Below are 15,731 nucleotides of genomic sequence, written 5' to 3'. Positions count from 1 at the left end.
AGCAGGAAGAAACGGGGAGGCCTACGTTTCTGGAGATGTTTGAGGTCTTTGTTTCAGAACTTCCCTTAGGCCTGCCCAAGCACATTTATTTCCATGAATCTTACTCTGTCCCTATAGTCTGTCACTCTTTGTCTCTTAGGCTTGTGTTAACTGGTTTCTCTCCTTGTGACCAAAGGCACCTGCGACCTTTTGCTTTTCTTCCTGCTCTTTGCTTTTTTCTCTCTCCCCTGCTGGCCTCTCTCTTCCCTCCCCTTCCCCTTCCCCTTCCCCTTCCCCTTCCCCTTCCCTTTCCCTTTCCCCTTCCCCATCGCCATCCCCATCCCCTTCTCCTTCCCCTTCCCCATTCCCTTCCCTTCCCTTCCCTTCCCTTCCCTTCCCCTTCCCCTTCCCCTTCCCTTCCCTTCCCTCCCTTTCTCTTCCCTGCCTCTTTGTTTTCCCTTCCCTCCCCTCCCCTCCCCTCCCCTCCCCTCCCCTCTCCTTCCCTTCTCTTCCCTCCCCTTCTCTTCCCTACCTCTTTGTTTTCCCTTCCCCTTCCCCCTTCCCCCTCCTCTCCCCTTCCCTCCCCTCACTGAGTCTAAGAGAAGGGAAGTATTGGGGAGGAACTAAGGCACTGTGGTCAGTTCTTCTGGGCCTCAGCCGTTTGGAGGGGGCTTCCACACTCCTTTTGCTGGCCTCCCCTAACTCACATCCCCAAATCCAGATCTGCTTTCTTTGAGCTAATAAGTATATTTCTCTTGTGTTCCCAAGTTCAAAGCTGCTATCCTAGCAATGGAAATAAGCACTCATTTTTATATAGTTATAGCTGGGGCCATTTTCATTTATATTTTTATATGTGTTGCTTTTCCCCAGCAGATCCTAAAGAAGATATTAGTTCCCAGGGAGGGTCCTATTGTCCTCATCGGGTAGAAGCGACACAGCATGCATGTGTATATCTATGTTATATATAGAATAGAATCGCAGTGGTGCGATTTTAATGAAAGAGGGAGGAACTAAAACCCTTTAAAACACTTTGCTTGATCAAAATTTCTCAGCCCTCTATTTCACATTTGTTAATCTTTCTGGAAGAAAAGTACTACAGTAATGACTAAGGCATGCTGGGCTCGGCCTCTTTTATTGAAAATGTTGTGCTTTTTTAAGGAGTTTAATTTGAGCAGCAGTGTTGGTCAGGCTGGCTTTAATCACCGCCTTCCATCTGAGTGGCGAGCACACGGACCTCAGAGTCGCGGAACAGAGTGGTGGCTGGGTGCGAGCAGGGGAAGCTTCTTCCCCTGGGGGGATCTCGAGTCCCTTTATCTAGCTTAGTTTTTCTTTTTTAGTGAACGTACATTTAAAATACAGGGCGAAAATAAATACAATACGATACAATGCAATACAGGGCAAACAGGATTTCCAGAGCACTGAGTGGTGTGAAAGCCTTATTTTTCCACGACAAAACTTCCTTTCGAGTCGTTGTCCCATTGGTTTCCTGCCCTCCCGGTGTCCCTGCTGGCTTGTGGGAATCAAAGACCCCCCTTCCCCCCCCCCCCCACCCCGCATAGTGGCCCCTGGGTGGCTCAGTCGGTTAAGTGTCAGGCTCTTGGTTTTGGCTCAGGTCATGATCTCACTGCTTCGTGAGTCTGAGCCCCGCATTGGGCTCTGTGCCATCAGCGCAGAGCCTGCTTGGGATTCTCTCTTTCTGCCCTTCTCTTTCCCTCCCCCACTTATGCTGTCTCTTTCTTTCTCAAAATAAATAAATAAACTTAAAGAAAATGAAACAAAAATAAAATTAAAACGTTAAAAAAAAAAGCAGACCCCCACACGGATAGAACGGGGATACAAGCAGGTGCTGGCATTGGTGGTTTATGGGTCAGTATGCCTTTGGTTTGTGCCAGCCCTGCCCGAAGGATATCCGTGTCTGCCATCACCTCACATCCATCACCCTGTCTCCTCCCAAGGAATGTCTTCAGGGTCCCTTAGGCTACGTCTCGAATGGGTGACTCCATGGCCCACCTACTGGTGCTAGATATCAGCTGTCCCTTGTCCTCTGGCCCCAGCATTTGTGGGAACAGCCTCTATTTCTGTCTTGCACCAACTTGGGAGCAGAACTCAAAGTGTTTATTCATTCCTTCATATGACAGCAGTTGTTTCCATAGTAGGATTTGCAGGCACCCTCGTAGGGGAGATGGGGGTTTACATCACAGCACACTATCTAAAGACCTTTGAGATGTTTTGTGGCTCTAAACCTTTTCTCTGAGTGCTTTTTTATCTCCCTGTCCCCAGGAGGCACCTGACCTGGGTGGCTGCCCTCTCCTCATTCACACAGCACACAGTGGGTTTGCCCCAGCCTCTACTCCCGAACCTGCCCCAAAACCCTCGCTCCAGGTTTCCAAGGTTAACCGGACCCAATTTCTATAAAAAGGGGTTACATGATCGTCTCTGATGATTATGTCACTCTCCATAAGTAACTTCTCAAAACACTGATTTCAAGGAGATTTCTCTGCCTGAGAGAAATAATTGAAAGAAATTTTTTCATCAATGACTTTTTATTTGGTGGTTGTAAATGCTGTGTCACATTTAACACTCATTAGACTCTACCCCTTTGGATTCCCATAAATATCATGCTGTCCGTTAATGCGTTCAGGAAATTCTTTTTTTTTTTTTTTAATGTTTATTTTTGAGAGCGAGAGAGTGTGTGAGCAGGGGAGGGGCAGAGAGAGAGAGCGGTAGAGGATCCGAAGCGGGCTCTGAGCTGAGAGCAACGAGCCCGACATGGGGCTCGAACTCATGAACTGTGAGATCATGACCTGAGCTGGAACCAGACTCTCAACTGACTGAGCCACCCACGCGCCCCAGAAAATTCTTTTTTAACACCCTCTCTTTGCCAGGCACTGGTCTGGAAAGCTGGCTGGGGACAACTTGGAAGAATGGAGGGGAGGCCATGTGGAGGAGTAGGGGTGGCTACCAGCACATGTTGGTTGTCTAACCAATCCACCAGCTCCTGCCTGGTTTTGAAGTCTTCCCATTGCTGATGAGGAAAAGCTCACACCTCTTGACCTGGTGTGCGAGGCCCATGGCAGTCCGGTACCTCCTACCACACTTCCTCACTTTAGCCAGACTGGTTATTCCCATACAATGCCATTAATTGGGTGTTCTTAATGTGGTTCCTTAAATTATCGGTCTCTTGAGTACTTTAGGATCTTTCAACGGTCCTCGACTAGGGCCTGTTCTCCAAGCCCACATTCCGTCCATGGAGGGCAAATCTTTGGGAGCAGCAGGAGTCTACACTGCCTGGCCCTGCTGCCTGAGGCCTTCCCCACTGGCTGGGTTGAGTTGGAAACTGTGGGCATGAATAGCCAAGGTCAGAAGCCATAGTGTTGCTGGATAGAGATGCAACTATGAGTAATGGCTAACACCTGGGAGGGATGAGCATTTGTCCTAATGACCTGGGCCACTTTGCCAGGCTGGGGTGCAGCACAACTTCTCTTACCCTTGTGCCACCTCTGGAATTCGTGGCTCAGCACAGTGTACTTCGCCGGGCGTCTATCCTGAACCTGCATCAGGGGCCGGACTCTCTGGAGTCCCGCAGTGGACCCCGGGGCAAGACACTGCTTGGGGATGACCGGAGAGGGGTGTCAGCATGGGATCTGACATCTGGCATAGCGAGGCATGTCTCCCCCTCTCTGATTTGCACCTGTCTCCCCTCTGGTGCCACCAGCCGGGGAGCTGGGCACAGGAGCCGTGGGGGAAGCACTGAGCATCACTGAGGCCTGGTCCAACCTGTCCAACCTGTGACCCTAACTTATCTTCTGACTGACTCACATCTTCCCCAACACCAAGCATATTTCTCAGGCTGTATGCGCCCTGCATATACCCCCTTAATACCCCACTATCCATATCGTAGGAAACCAGAATGGGAGGGTGGTGCCCTGAGTCGGGCCTGGCTCCCTGTCCTAAGAGTGGAGTTTGGAGCTCCCCCACCCCCACTCTGTTTGGGGCAGCTGCTGTCCTCTCTCTCTCTGTGCTATTTCTCTTTTAGTCTCTAAGACCTGAGCTTGTAGCATTTCTCTTTCTTTAAAATACCTGTGGCCTGCTCTCTCTCTCCTCCTCTGCCCAGAATGATCTTGAAGACTCTGGAGGACCCTCAGGCAGTTCATGAAGCCCGAGGCTTGTTGTTAACACTGTGACCGTCTTCAGTGAACTCCTGGCTGGGCCCTGCTGACACTCTCTGCCTCCTTTTCACTGCCTTGTCTGGGAGCCTCTCCAGTCTCATCTCTGACTCTGGGCCCTTCACGCCCTTTCTCCCAGCAGGTAAGAAATTTAACTTGGCTTTTCCCAGGACTCTTTTCTCCGACAGACCTGCCTCCCCTCCTGGAAGATATCTTGGCTTGAAAATGTGGGGTCAGAAGAAGAGGCTCACACTCTAGCTCTGTGGGACCCTCAGCGTGATTCTAACACAGTGGGACCTTGAATCAAAGTTTGGAGAGCCAAGATGGTGGCCTCTCCCACACTTCTCATGGCACTCAAGCTCCTTAGCTCCCAGGATATGAAGCAAAGTGTGGCTAGGAGAGGACCCAAAGGACTTGTTATTTTTTTTAGCCATTAATAATGGCTCATGGCCCATGCTCAAGATAATTCTCTTACTTGGGTTGACTGGAGCTGGGACCTACTCCACACCCTCAGCTGTGACCAACTCGGCCACCATCCCTCTAAAGCAAACACACGTGAGCAGGGGGATACCAATGATGTTCAGATAGATCTTAAGGTCTTTGGTGAGAGATCTAAACTTCAGAGGTGGGAATAGAGGAAAAATCAGGTGTTAGACACCTACCCTCACCCCGAATCCTCCACCCTGGTCTAGAATTCCTGTGCCTTATACCATCAAAGAATGTGGCCATCTTGGCCCAGACCTTTGGGATGACCCCTCATAGATGTCCCCTGGGCCACCCTTTCTGCTTTACTGGCTACGTCTTTACTCTCCACACAGTTTTTCTGCCCCTTTAACTTCTTCCTCTTTCTCCAAGACCCCTTATTCTCCTCCCCCCCCCCCCCAGCCTCCATCAGAATTTGAGGAATTTCAAGTTTTTTCCACTGTCTTGTGAGCTTTCACTGCCTGTGGATACAGCCATGAGCCACTTACAGCAACCCTTCTACTCCTTGGCGGAATGAAAGGGGGTAGCGGTGGTGATCTTCTGCTCCCAGTGACAGCTGTCTTTTCCTTGTATTTACTTGAAGTTCCTAAAGCCAATCAGATTCCTCTCAAATTGCAAGGGGTGATTTCTGCCCCAAGTCCTATCATTTTCACATTTGAGATTCAGAGCCGCTCTGCTGGTGTAAATGAGCTTATTATGCTGTAGAAAGTCTGCACAATGCACCCCCAGCTCTGCCCCCTGACTTTGGGTTACCTTTGTGAAAACTTCTTCCATTACTTTGGCACTTCTGAAGGGCCCAGGCCCAGCCCCTCTCTGGTCATAGGACAGGGTGAGGGTTGGGGTGGGGCACACTTAAAATTGGAAATTACTCAGAGCTGATCTTCTCTGAGACCTGCCATCTTGTAGACAAGAAGCCTGAGGTTCAGAGAAGTTAAGTGACCTGCCAAATCCCATTGTCAACAGACTGGTGGCAGAACTGGGAGTGGAAGCTGTCCCACTCCACTCTACAGCCAAGTGCTCTTTCTGTCCCCTCCATCTTGCGCACAGGCACAATTTCTGGGCTGGGTTAGCACCGATGACTTCTAATGAGGCAGAGCCCATCCTTCCAAAGCCTCCGGCATTGGTACCCAGCTTCTCCAGCACCCTCATCGGGGAAATGCCATCTCCTGAAGCAGGCCACACACCTTCGATGAAAATGTCTCTTCTTTACCAAACTGAAATTTGTCTTTTTGGTGCTTGCACCTGGTTCTGCCTCGCAGGATTGTACAGAGTTACTCTGATCCCTCCTGCAGTGACCACACTTCTCATAGGAAGCCTGCAGTCTGTCCCTTTGTCTTCTCTTCTTCAGGTGAAACAACCCTGTTTCCTGTCTATGATGCTGAAACTAATGTTGATGTATGTGTGGTTCTCTCCCCACAGCACCAGTTACCTCAGTTCTGACGTGGTCTGCTTGCAGAGAGAGCCTCAGGTCCCACAGATTGAGGGCTGGCTCCTTCAAGACCGCCCCTCCCTCCATGCAAGTCCAGGTTGTTACTCAGCTTTTCTGACTGGCTATATAGGTCAGAGGTTCTAACAACCCCTGCTTTGGGTTCAGTGAACTTGCTGGAGGGGCTCGCAGAACTCAGAGAAACATTCTACTGACTAGATTCCCGGTTTATGATGAAGGATATTAAGGGAACAGCCAGATGGGAGAGAGGCACAGGGCAGAGAATGGAGAAAGGGCTCTGTGCTTCCTCTATGCGTTCACCAACCCAAAACTCCCTGAACATGTCCTTTTGCGTTTTTATGAAGGCTTCATTACATAGGCATGATTGATTAGGTCACTGGCCTTTGGCAACTGACCCAATCTCCAGCTCCTCTCCCTGACCCAGAGGTCAGTGGAGGGACTGAAAGTTCCAACCATCCAATCACACGGTTGGCTCCCTTGGTGACCAGCCTCCAACCTTAGGTGAACTTGGTGCTTTCCAAAAGTCGCCTCATTAACATGACAATGACACCTTTATTGCTTTCACCCCCTAGGAATTTCCAAGGGTTTTAGGAGCTCTGTGCCAGGAACAGGGACGAAGACCAAATTTATATTTATCAATAAATCACGACATCACAGTCTTCCATTGTGGGAAACCTCATTCCTAGGGCTCCTCTTTCCTGTCCATGTGGGGCTGAGATCCAGATATTGTCTGGCAGGCCCAGAGTCCCGACAGTCACCTGCTACCCTGGGTGGCCACACTGTCCTGCTCTCCCCTTTCAGACCACCCCAGGGCAGCTGAGCCGGAGAGGAGGCCACCATGTTCTTCTGTCGCCTGCCTCCGCGGCTTCCCAAGCTATCCCTCTGCTCTGCGTGGCCAGGAGTGGAGACGGCCGAGGAGCAAGACACCAGATGCTGCTGCTAGGGCTTGGCATTAGGGAGGGTGGCTCACCTCGCCTGGCCCCCGGGGGAGAGCGCCGGGGAGGGACCTGCTTTTGAAGAACACAGATAGAAAGGTCCAGCGAGGAACACTCTTCACGCAGCAATTAACAGGCCAGAGTGGCACCAAGTGGATATTGCAGTCTTGTGGCTGGGGCACAGTGCCATCAGGGCTTGGGCTCCAGAAGGGGCCAGCTGCACATTCCCACAAAAGGTTGAGCAGCTGGCATTACTGGTGGAAAAGCCAGTTTTCGAAGGGTGATTTCCTGGCTCCTCTAATTAATGAGAAGCAGAGATTTCAGGATGGCAAATAGAACTCCCTCTGGCCAGATGCACAGATTTTTGCTCTTTTGCTTCCTTGTTTTTCATGCCTCTAAGTCTTTGCAAAAGACTAAATAATAATCATAATAATCATAAGCCTTTGGGGAGGCTCCAGTTTTCAAATGGAATAGAAACACACAGGGCTGAACGGAGGGGATCCAAGAGGCTCCCAGGCCCCACACCTTGCCCTGGAAAGCACGGAGCCCAGACCCTCTCTCCCTTGGCCTCCCTGCTATAATCTTCCTTACACACAGACTGGATGTTTTCAGTGCTCTCAGAAATTCCTAGAGTCTCCACTTCCCTGTAGAGTAGGATTCAAATGCCCCCCACCGGGATCCAAAAGTCCTCTGTGGTTCCCCATTCTTCCAGGTCAAGCTAAGCCCCGTTTCTAAAAAAAAAAAAAAAAAATTTCCTAGGGGTACATGATGTTCTCATCTTCAAACCCTTTGTGGGCCGGGTGGGGACCCAGGGTGCCGTGTCCCTTCTTGTGCCAGAGTGGAGGGCTCAGCCCAGCCCAGCAGGCAGCCTTGCTCTGGAGCCCCTGGCTCTCCTACCAGAGATCTCAGAGTCATAGAGTGTCAGAGCTTGGTCTAACCTGGCCACTTTATGAAAGAGATAGTGAGGTCCAGAGAGGGCCAGGGGCATACTCCACATCACCCAGCCAGCTACTGGCTGTGTCTCCCGCTGCCATGCTGGGAGCCTGGGGTTACTCTCCTAAGTTCTCCTTGGTTGATTATTCTCCCCTGGCCGATTATTCTCCACTGTCTCTGACAGTGGCTTGTAAGGGGAAGTGAATTCAGCGTGAACAGGTATTATTGGAAGAGAGACACATGGAGAATGGGTGATGGGTTGTTGGTTTTTTGGTGGTTTTTTTTGTTGTTGTTATTTTTTTGCATTTCCTTGGTGACCTGTGCCCCATTCGTTCTCACTGTTTGCAGAGGTGGTCCTATCATCATCCCGAGGCCCGGCTGGGGCTGGATGGGCTGGCCTTCCACGGTGGCCCGGACTGCTGCTCCTCGTGATCTCAGGTGATTGTCCCCCCATAAACGTGATGGATGGCCCCTTACCAGACTGTAAATCCCAAAGTAAGCAGTTTGAACTCACCTGCAAATCAGCTCTTCTCTGTCCTGCCCCCCTGACCCTGTGAACGTGTGATGCAGCCACTGTTCCCGGGATTCATGACTTTAATTACGTTTCTTCCAGGGGTCTGAGTTTATTGTGGAGGCTGCTGGGCTGGTGGATTCCTTCTTCCCTGTGCTCACCCCAGAGGAGTTGCCACAAAGTGCTGATCTTCTGGTCTCATTGAAAGTAGCACATTCACGTGAAAGGGGCCCCGGGAGAGCATTTCCACGCCCAAGTCACCGAAGCGTCTGCGTAAAGCTCCGGGCCAGGTGGGGGTATCTAGGACTGCGCTGTAGTCCCAGACCCGTCACCCGGCCTCCTGTGCCACCTGAGGCTGGTCCTGTGACTTCTGGTCTCAGCTTTCTCCTTCGTAAACGGTCTACGCCCCCACTCCTGGCTCTTCGGGAACTGACAGTGATGGGGGAGCCCTCGGTCCAAACGGTGCAAATGCTTATTAAGCAGTGCCCATGTGGGCCAGGCCGCTTCACACTCACAGAACTCAGTATAACCTGCTTAACACAGGACAAATCCAAAGTTCAGAGGGGTTCAGTGATTTCCCCAAGATCACATAGCTGTGGAGTGCACAAGCAGCCTGGAAGCCAGGTCTGTCTGTGTCCACAACCAGCATTCTTATTAACCATAGGACTGTGCTGCCTCTTAGAACTTAGAGTTTCAGCTCCTCGGTCTCCCAGATCAGTAAAATGGGGCAATGATGTCGGTCTCTACCCTCCCTCACATGGATACTATGGGGCTAAGGGAACTTGAAGGCTCTTTGGAGGAAGATTCCAAATCTGCTCAATTTTACCAGCCCCCTACAACGACTATTGCTCCACTAGCAGATTGCCTGGCCTGGACAGAGTCTGGCACAGAGGTCACTGGCCTGGGAGGCCTGCCTGGGTCTCTCGGTCATGCCTGCATGCTCTGTGCTAATGGAGGAAAACCCTTAAAATCTCCAGCATCAGATCCTCATGTATGAAATGAAGCTTTTCGAATATTTCTATGCCCAGGCCCACCCCCAGACTGATCTGCCGGGCCCGTGAGTGAATCACATGTGCACATGGCTGAGAACCGCCAGCCCCATGGCCTCCAGGGTCCCTGCCAGCTCCAGATTGCTGTGTTTTTTATAATTTATTGAGTGTCTACTATAATTCCAGCATCAAATTAATTTATGATCTACCCTTGAACTGAATTAAAACCAGCGCCTAGGGAAGTAGCCCGATTATGAGGGCAGGAGCTTGGAATCAGGTGTTCCCAGTTTTGAGCCTGGCCCCGTGCCAGCCCAGTTACTATGAAAACGGAGACACCACTTTCCTCTTTCCCTTCCCCACCCCACTTTCTCTTCTGGCAAATAGGGTGTTGCCTCCTCAGCAACATTTTCGAGAATGTAAAACCCAGGTGGGATGTCTAGCCGGGCAACGAGGACTGATAGATTAAACCAGCTGTCTCTGCACAGACCAACTTCCTCTGCCCTCAGTTTTGTTAGCACCTTATGGTACGTTATTCCAGGCTGAAATGAACTTCGGTTCTGCAGCAGTTGTCGCTGTTAAAAATCATTCGTGACACCCCGTGAGGAAATTGAAGTCCCCCTGGAATGTCACTGAGTCTGTCCCTTTATTTTCAGCAAGAAGGCTGGGCCCTTGGTCACATACCCCCCCAGTGGAGGCAAACATTTCACAAGTGGGCAGAAGTGAGACAGTCTAGGGCTCTGGGGTCTAGTGGGCTGGGTCCCATTCCACTCTGCTACTCCTTAGCCATGTGACCTTGAGGCCGTTGCTTAAACTTCTGGAGCCTCTGTTTTACTCTCTCTAAAATGGGAATTAAACAGTGGCACTTGCAAGGGTTCTGTATGAAGATAAAATGATACAATTGCATAAAACGTACCCAGCCTTGACTGGCCAGAAGAGGCAGCATGGGCTCAGTGCCAGCCCTGGGGGAAAAGACAGCTCCAGCTGTGACCTGCAGGTATTTCCTCCACGCTCTGGGGCATCCTTGGGAGGAAGACACAGCAGGTGTCCTGTCTCAGGCTCACCTTCCTCAAACACAAGGGGCAACATCTTGTTCTTTCAGTAGAATGGGAGGGACTACTGGACGAAGCAGGATTAGAACAAAAGTCTCCACGTTGTTTTTGGGGGGGAGGGGTGATTTTCATTCATGCATGCATTCAACAGATGTTTATTGAGAAACTACTTGGGTTTTTTGTTTTTTATTTTAATAATTCTTTTAAGTTTATTTATGTATTTTGAGAGAGAGAGGCAGGGCGGGGCAGAGGGAGAGAGAGAGAGAGAGAGAGAGAATCCCAAACAGGCTCTGCACTGTCAGCACAGAGCCTGACATGGGGCTCAAACTCACGAACACCAAGACCATGACCTGAGCTGAAATCAAGAGTCAGCCACTTAACCGACTGAGCCACCCAGGTGTCCCTTGAGAACCCACTTTGTACCAGGCACTCCTCTATGTCCAGGGTTGGCAAACTTTCTCTGTAAGGGACCAGATGGTCTTTATGGATTGTGTCATGACTACTTTGCCATGTAATTTGAGAGCAGCCATAGATAATCCATGATCAAATGAGCACATTCAACAAAATAGGCTGCAGGCCAGGTTTGACCCGGGCCATAGTTTGCTGGAAACTGGCCATGATGAGAGGCTTTACCCCATGGAAATGAGTGGTGGCTGGGAAACCAGTTGTTGACCATTTGCCAGAGCACCAGTGGTATAAGGAATGGAAAGTGCAGGGGTTCAGCACCTGAAGGACTGGTTATGAGGGGCCCCAGTGACACTTGAGCCAACACTGGAAGGCTATCTGGGGGGAGAGATTTTCGACATTGAGAAAGCAGCTATGGCAGAACATGTGTGGCATGCTGGAGGACCAGCAAGGAGGTCAAGGTGGCTGCGGGGAGTCAGCAAGAGGGAAGATGGCAGGAGATTGGGTTTGAGATGGGTAGGCAGAGAGGAAGAGATATAGACTGTGGGCAGCACAGTCAGGAGTGGAAGCTACCACAGAACTCCAGGCGGAAAATATGGCAGCTCTGTTCTCGGGTCACAGCGGACGCATGAGAAGAAGTGGTGCCACCACGATATGCTGACAAATCAGATGTTGAATCCAAGGCAAAGAGAGGCGGGAGCCACGTGTTCAGGCTTTTGGGCTGAGTAACTGCAGAGAGGGAGTTGTGATCAACTGAGGGAAGATCAGATAGAGTTTTGACAATAGTTTGAAAGGTCTATTTGAAGTCGTAAGAAAGATGTTGACGAGACAGTTGGATATTCAAGTTTGTAGTTCAGAAGAGAGATCCCGGCTCCAGAGTGAGAGTGAGAGTTGTCTCCCTCTTAAGAGTGAGAGTTGTCCACGTATGGCTGGTATTTAACTCGAGGCCAGCAAATGAGTGAGTATAGACGACCCCTAGGAGAGATTAAGTGATCACGTGTTGGGCACCCCAATGTTTGCAACTTGAGGATGTGTGAAGAAGATGGAAAATGAGTGGCCACTGAAGCAGAAAGAAATTATTTTCTTTTCCAAATAAAAAACCCTGGAAATCATGATTCAAAGTCGGCTCAAATTCTCCCCACTCTGGGCATCTTGCAGAAAGAACCACTCCAGCTCAGCGGACTCTCTCCTCCCATGAGCACTGCCAGGAGCTCCTGTACAGGTCACCCATTTGACGCCTCTCCCATGCTGCCTTGGGTCCAGCTCGCTGTCCTAACAGGAGGTCTTGCCATCCACCTGGGGTCTAAACCCCTTGAGGGCAGTGACCATGCCCTGGCCTCTGTGTCCCCACATGGTCTGGTGAGCAACTCTGCACACAGATAAATGCACAGTAAGTAATTAGCAGATGGGAGAGGTTAGAGATGGTGACAGGACTCAGACTTACTGAGCAATGTTTACTGGGCACCTAGGACATGCGGGCCAGAGGGCATGAGCTTCTAGGAGAACCAAATTGTTTTGAAAAAATCTATCAGAGGGGCGCCTGGGTGGCTCAGTCAGTTGAGCATCCGACTTCAACTTAGGTCACGATCTCGCGGTCCGTGAGTTCGAGCCCCGCGTCAGGCTCTGGGCTGATGGCTCAGAGCCTGGAGCCTGCTTCCGATTCTGTGTCTCCCTCTCTCTCTGCCCCTCCCCCGTTCATGCTCTGTCTCTCTCTGTCTCAAAACTAAATAAACGTTAAAAAAAATCTATCAGAATGTCAGATCACAGAAGGGTTCTAGGAGAAAAAAGATTGAAAAAGAATGTCTTTGGCTTCTGGAGGGAAAACTGCAGAGAAGACCCGAGGGTTGGCTGACCCCAACGCCATGCAATCCCAGACTTCCAGACAAGATCCATGAGACTCTGCTGTTCACTTGTTGGGCAAACCTTGGCCTCCCTTTATTCCTCGGGAAATGCAGGAGGTGGTATCCGACTTTCCTGAGAGACTGTGGGGCACTTTAGCACCAGAACCCAAAGAAACGTGCCACCAAGCATGTGGCCCAGCCTGGTTTGCACTGGGGACTGCCTGCCTGCTGTCCATGGTGCTGCTCAGGCTACCCTTGCCCTCACCCTTCAGATATTCCCAGGCCCGTGGCCCTCATCGCTCACCCTCAAGACAAGCTGGTCACAGATAAGCCTTCTCCAGGCTGCATCACTGTGAGACCCTCTTAATTCTTCCTTCTGGGAACATGAGATTCATCCTCAAAGTGAACCCTGGGGATACCGAGGAAGAGCCTAGTTAAGTGGCCTGACACCTACCACTTGATTTTTTTCTTAACCAGAGATGCCGTTCCCTTCTGTTCTTGAGTGGTCATTTTCATGGAGAGTTCTGGCCTAATTTCACTTTTCTTCTGCGTGATCACTGCAGCCGAGAGGCTCCCCCCCACCCCCCAAAAATGGCCACCGTGTGGTGTTCTTGGTGCATTTTCCTGTCAGCATCTCTACCTCTTTGCCTCAGATCTCTGCATCGGTTCTTAGAGGGTTGCTGTCTCCTATTTTTCTGCAAATCTGTGCTCTCTGCATGGGAACCAGCTGACTCACTCCTCTTCAAAGCTCCAAGGACCATGTGCTTAAAACTTGTCCTAGAAGCCAGGGCTTAAAACGGTGCTTGCATACAGCTGAACACAATCACTATCTGAATGAAGGGATCCTTTGAACTCGCCCTTTCGTCATCGCTAGCCTCGGCAGAGGAACAGACCTGGTTGACCACAGCCTTTCCTGTGGAAATAATCCTACCTAACTCACAGAGGAGGGCTGACTCTGGGCGCTGGCTTCTCTGGTTTCTGCCTCTCTGTGGTCTGGGTTTATATAATACTCAGCAGTTTAGCCCCTCACCCAATATGGACCAAGGAAGGTCTGTAGTGGAGAGTGCTGGGCGGACCTGGCCATTTCCCTAGCTGTGGCCCCTGTCCTGGGAAGCACCACATTTTAGCCACAGCACAGCAGAGCAGGGTAAACAAGGACACTGGTGGCAGTTCCAATGTGTGTGTGTGTGTGTGTGTGTGTGTGTGTGTGTGGCCTGGGGCAACCCCTCTCTTCCAGCCTCAGTTTCCTTATTGAAAGTGAGGATAAGAACCATGGCCCATGAAGTCGGTCAGGTAATGAGGTAAACACCTAGCATGAGGCCTGCACATGGTCGCCGTAGTGGGTCCAACTGTGGCACTCCCGAGTTCGTGTCCACCTGGAACCTCAGAATGTGACCTCACTTGGAAATAGGGTCTCTGCAGATGGAAGTAAGTTAAGAATTGAGATGAGATCCTTCTGGGTTAGGGTGGGTCCTAAGTCCAATGAGAGTGTCCTTACAAGGAGACGGAAAAGGACACACGGACACGGGAGAAGGCCGTGTGAAGACGGAGCCCCGGAACGCCAGGAGCCTCCAGATGCTGGAAGAGGCGGGAAAGGACTCTGTCCCAGAGCCTTCGGAAGGAGTGTGGCCCTGACGACTCCTTGACTTTTGGCTTCTGGCCTCCAGGACTGTGAGAGAGAAATTTCTGTTGTTTTAAGCCACTAAGTCTGTGGTGCTTTGTTATGGCTGCTCTAGGAAACGAATCTGATGTGTTCTCCCTAAGGTGCAGCTAGCTGTTACCTTCTTCCTCTTACAGAAAAGACTGGACGCGTGGATGGGCTTCTCGGGGAGAGGAGCAGGGGCGTCCCTGGAGGGAGCCCCCAGAATGCTGGTGGGTGATTGGTGGAGGCTCCCTTGGGGTCCAGCGGGGCCTGGTTAGGGGTGGGACGGGTGGGGGGAGTTAATGCTGCAGAAAGGTCAATGTGTCCCCCTCTTCCTGCTCTCACCCAGGAAGAAGGTGACTCACTCTGGGCTGGGGGTGGGGCCAGGGGCTCCCGTAGACAGAGCCAACCATCTGTCAGAGAACCCGGGCCCTCCTGAGCCGGGGCTGGAAGATCTTCACCAAGCCTGGACCCACAGTGTCCCCAGGAACGGGAGAAGTGCCCACAGAAGAGGAGGGGCGGGGCTGCCGAGGTCAAAACACACCCCCATGACCAGGGGTCCTTGTAGCCGAGCAGACCGCACTGGGACCTCTGTCAACTTGTGCTCTGTTGTACCTGAGCCCCAGGGCAGCCCCTCCAGACCCCGCTGCTCGGCCCTCGTCTGTGACAGTCAGGCCGTCCTTGGCCCCGCTCAGCCATGTTTCCCGGGGCTACAGCTCCCCCGGAGGCCAACATTTTGTGCTGGGGGTGGGGTGTGGGGGCAGCCCTTGCTCGCCCCTCTGACTGGATTCAGAAACCGCCTGGACCATGTAGCCCCCCTTCTTGCCCTGCTGTCCACCTGCAGGCGGAAACGCCGGGCACACCGCCTCCTGTCTGTCCGTCCTTTGTGCCCCCTCTTCCTGCCTCGTTGTCTGAAGAGCCGTGTCTCCACAAAACCACCCCCTAACCCAAGGGTCCAAGGAAGAGAGGCAGTGAGGGAGCCAGCCCCCGAACCCCATGTTGCCCTGACCGCGGGTACACTCCTGACAGGCCCTCCATAGAACCAGGACAGGGTTCTGTGAACCAGGACCTGTCGGTAGGTCACGCAGCACCTCTGTACTAAGAACCTGTGACAAGATGTCCCAGAAAGAAAGCAGTGAAGAGTCCTCTGCTCGTGGAACTTTCATTCTGGTGTGGGGACATTGACAGAGGTCCTGGTGGGGAGGAGCTGGGAAAGCAAGGAACCCAGTGCTGTGTCGGTTGGAGAGTCAGGAGCCCCTCCAGGTGAGGGGAGCGGAAGAAGGCTCTGAGGGGAGGAGACCGCTCAGGGGGAGACCAGGGAGGCGGGGACACAGGTGTCAGCCGTGCAGGG

The 15,731-nt window shown here is 51.7% G+C and overlaps 1 long non-coding RNA gene across 1 annotated transcript in view; it reads left to right on the top strand.

Annotated features, from left to right (window-relative positions):
• The window catches only part of LOC113603586 (uncharacterized), a 94,926-nt gene that overhangs the window by 16,066 nt on the left and 63,129 nt on the right, over positions 1-15,731 (top strand). The window contains exons 7-9 of the long non-coding RNA XR_008299902.1: positions 4,094-4,287; positions 6,877-8,381; positions 8,557-8,744. This is a non-coding gene — a long non-coding RNA (uncharacterized LOC113603586). The remainder of the gene's footprint in view (positions 1-4,093; positions 4,288-6,876; positions 8,382-8,556; positions 8,745-15,731) is intronic.

This window comes from Acinonyx jubatus, chromosome B4, assembly GCF_027475565.1.
Source record: "Acinonyx jubatus isolate Ajub_Pintada_27869175 chromosome B4, VMU_Ajub_asm_v1.0, whole genome shotgun sequence".
In the NCBI taxonomy this organism is placed as follows: Eukaryota; Metazoa; Chordata; class Mammalia; order Carnivora; family Felidae; genus Acinonyx; species Acinonyx jubatus.
Note: the sequence above shows the minus strand (reverse complement) of the source record. Positions and strands in the feature narration are given on the sequence as shown.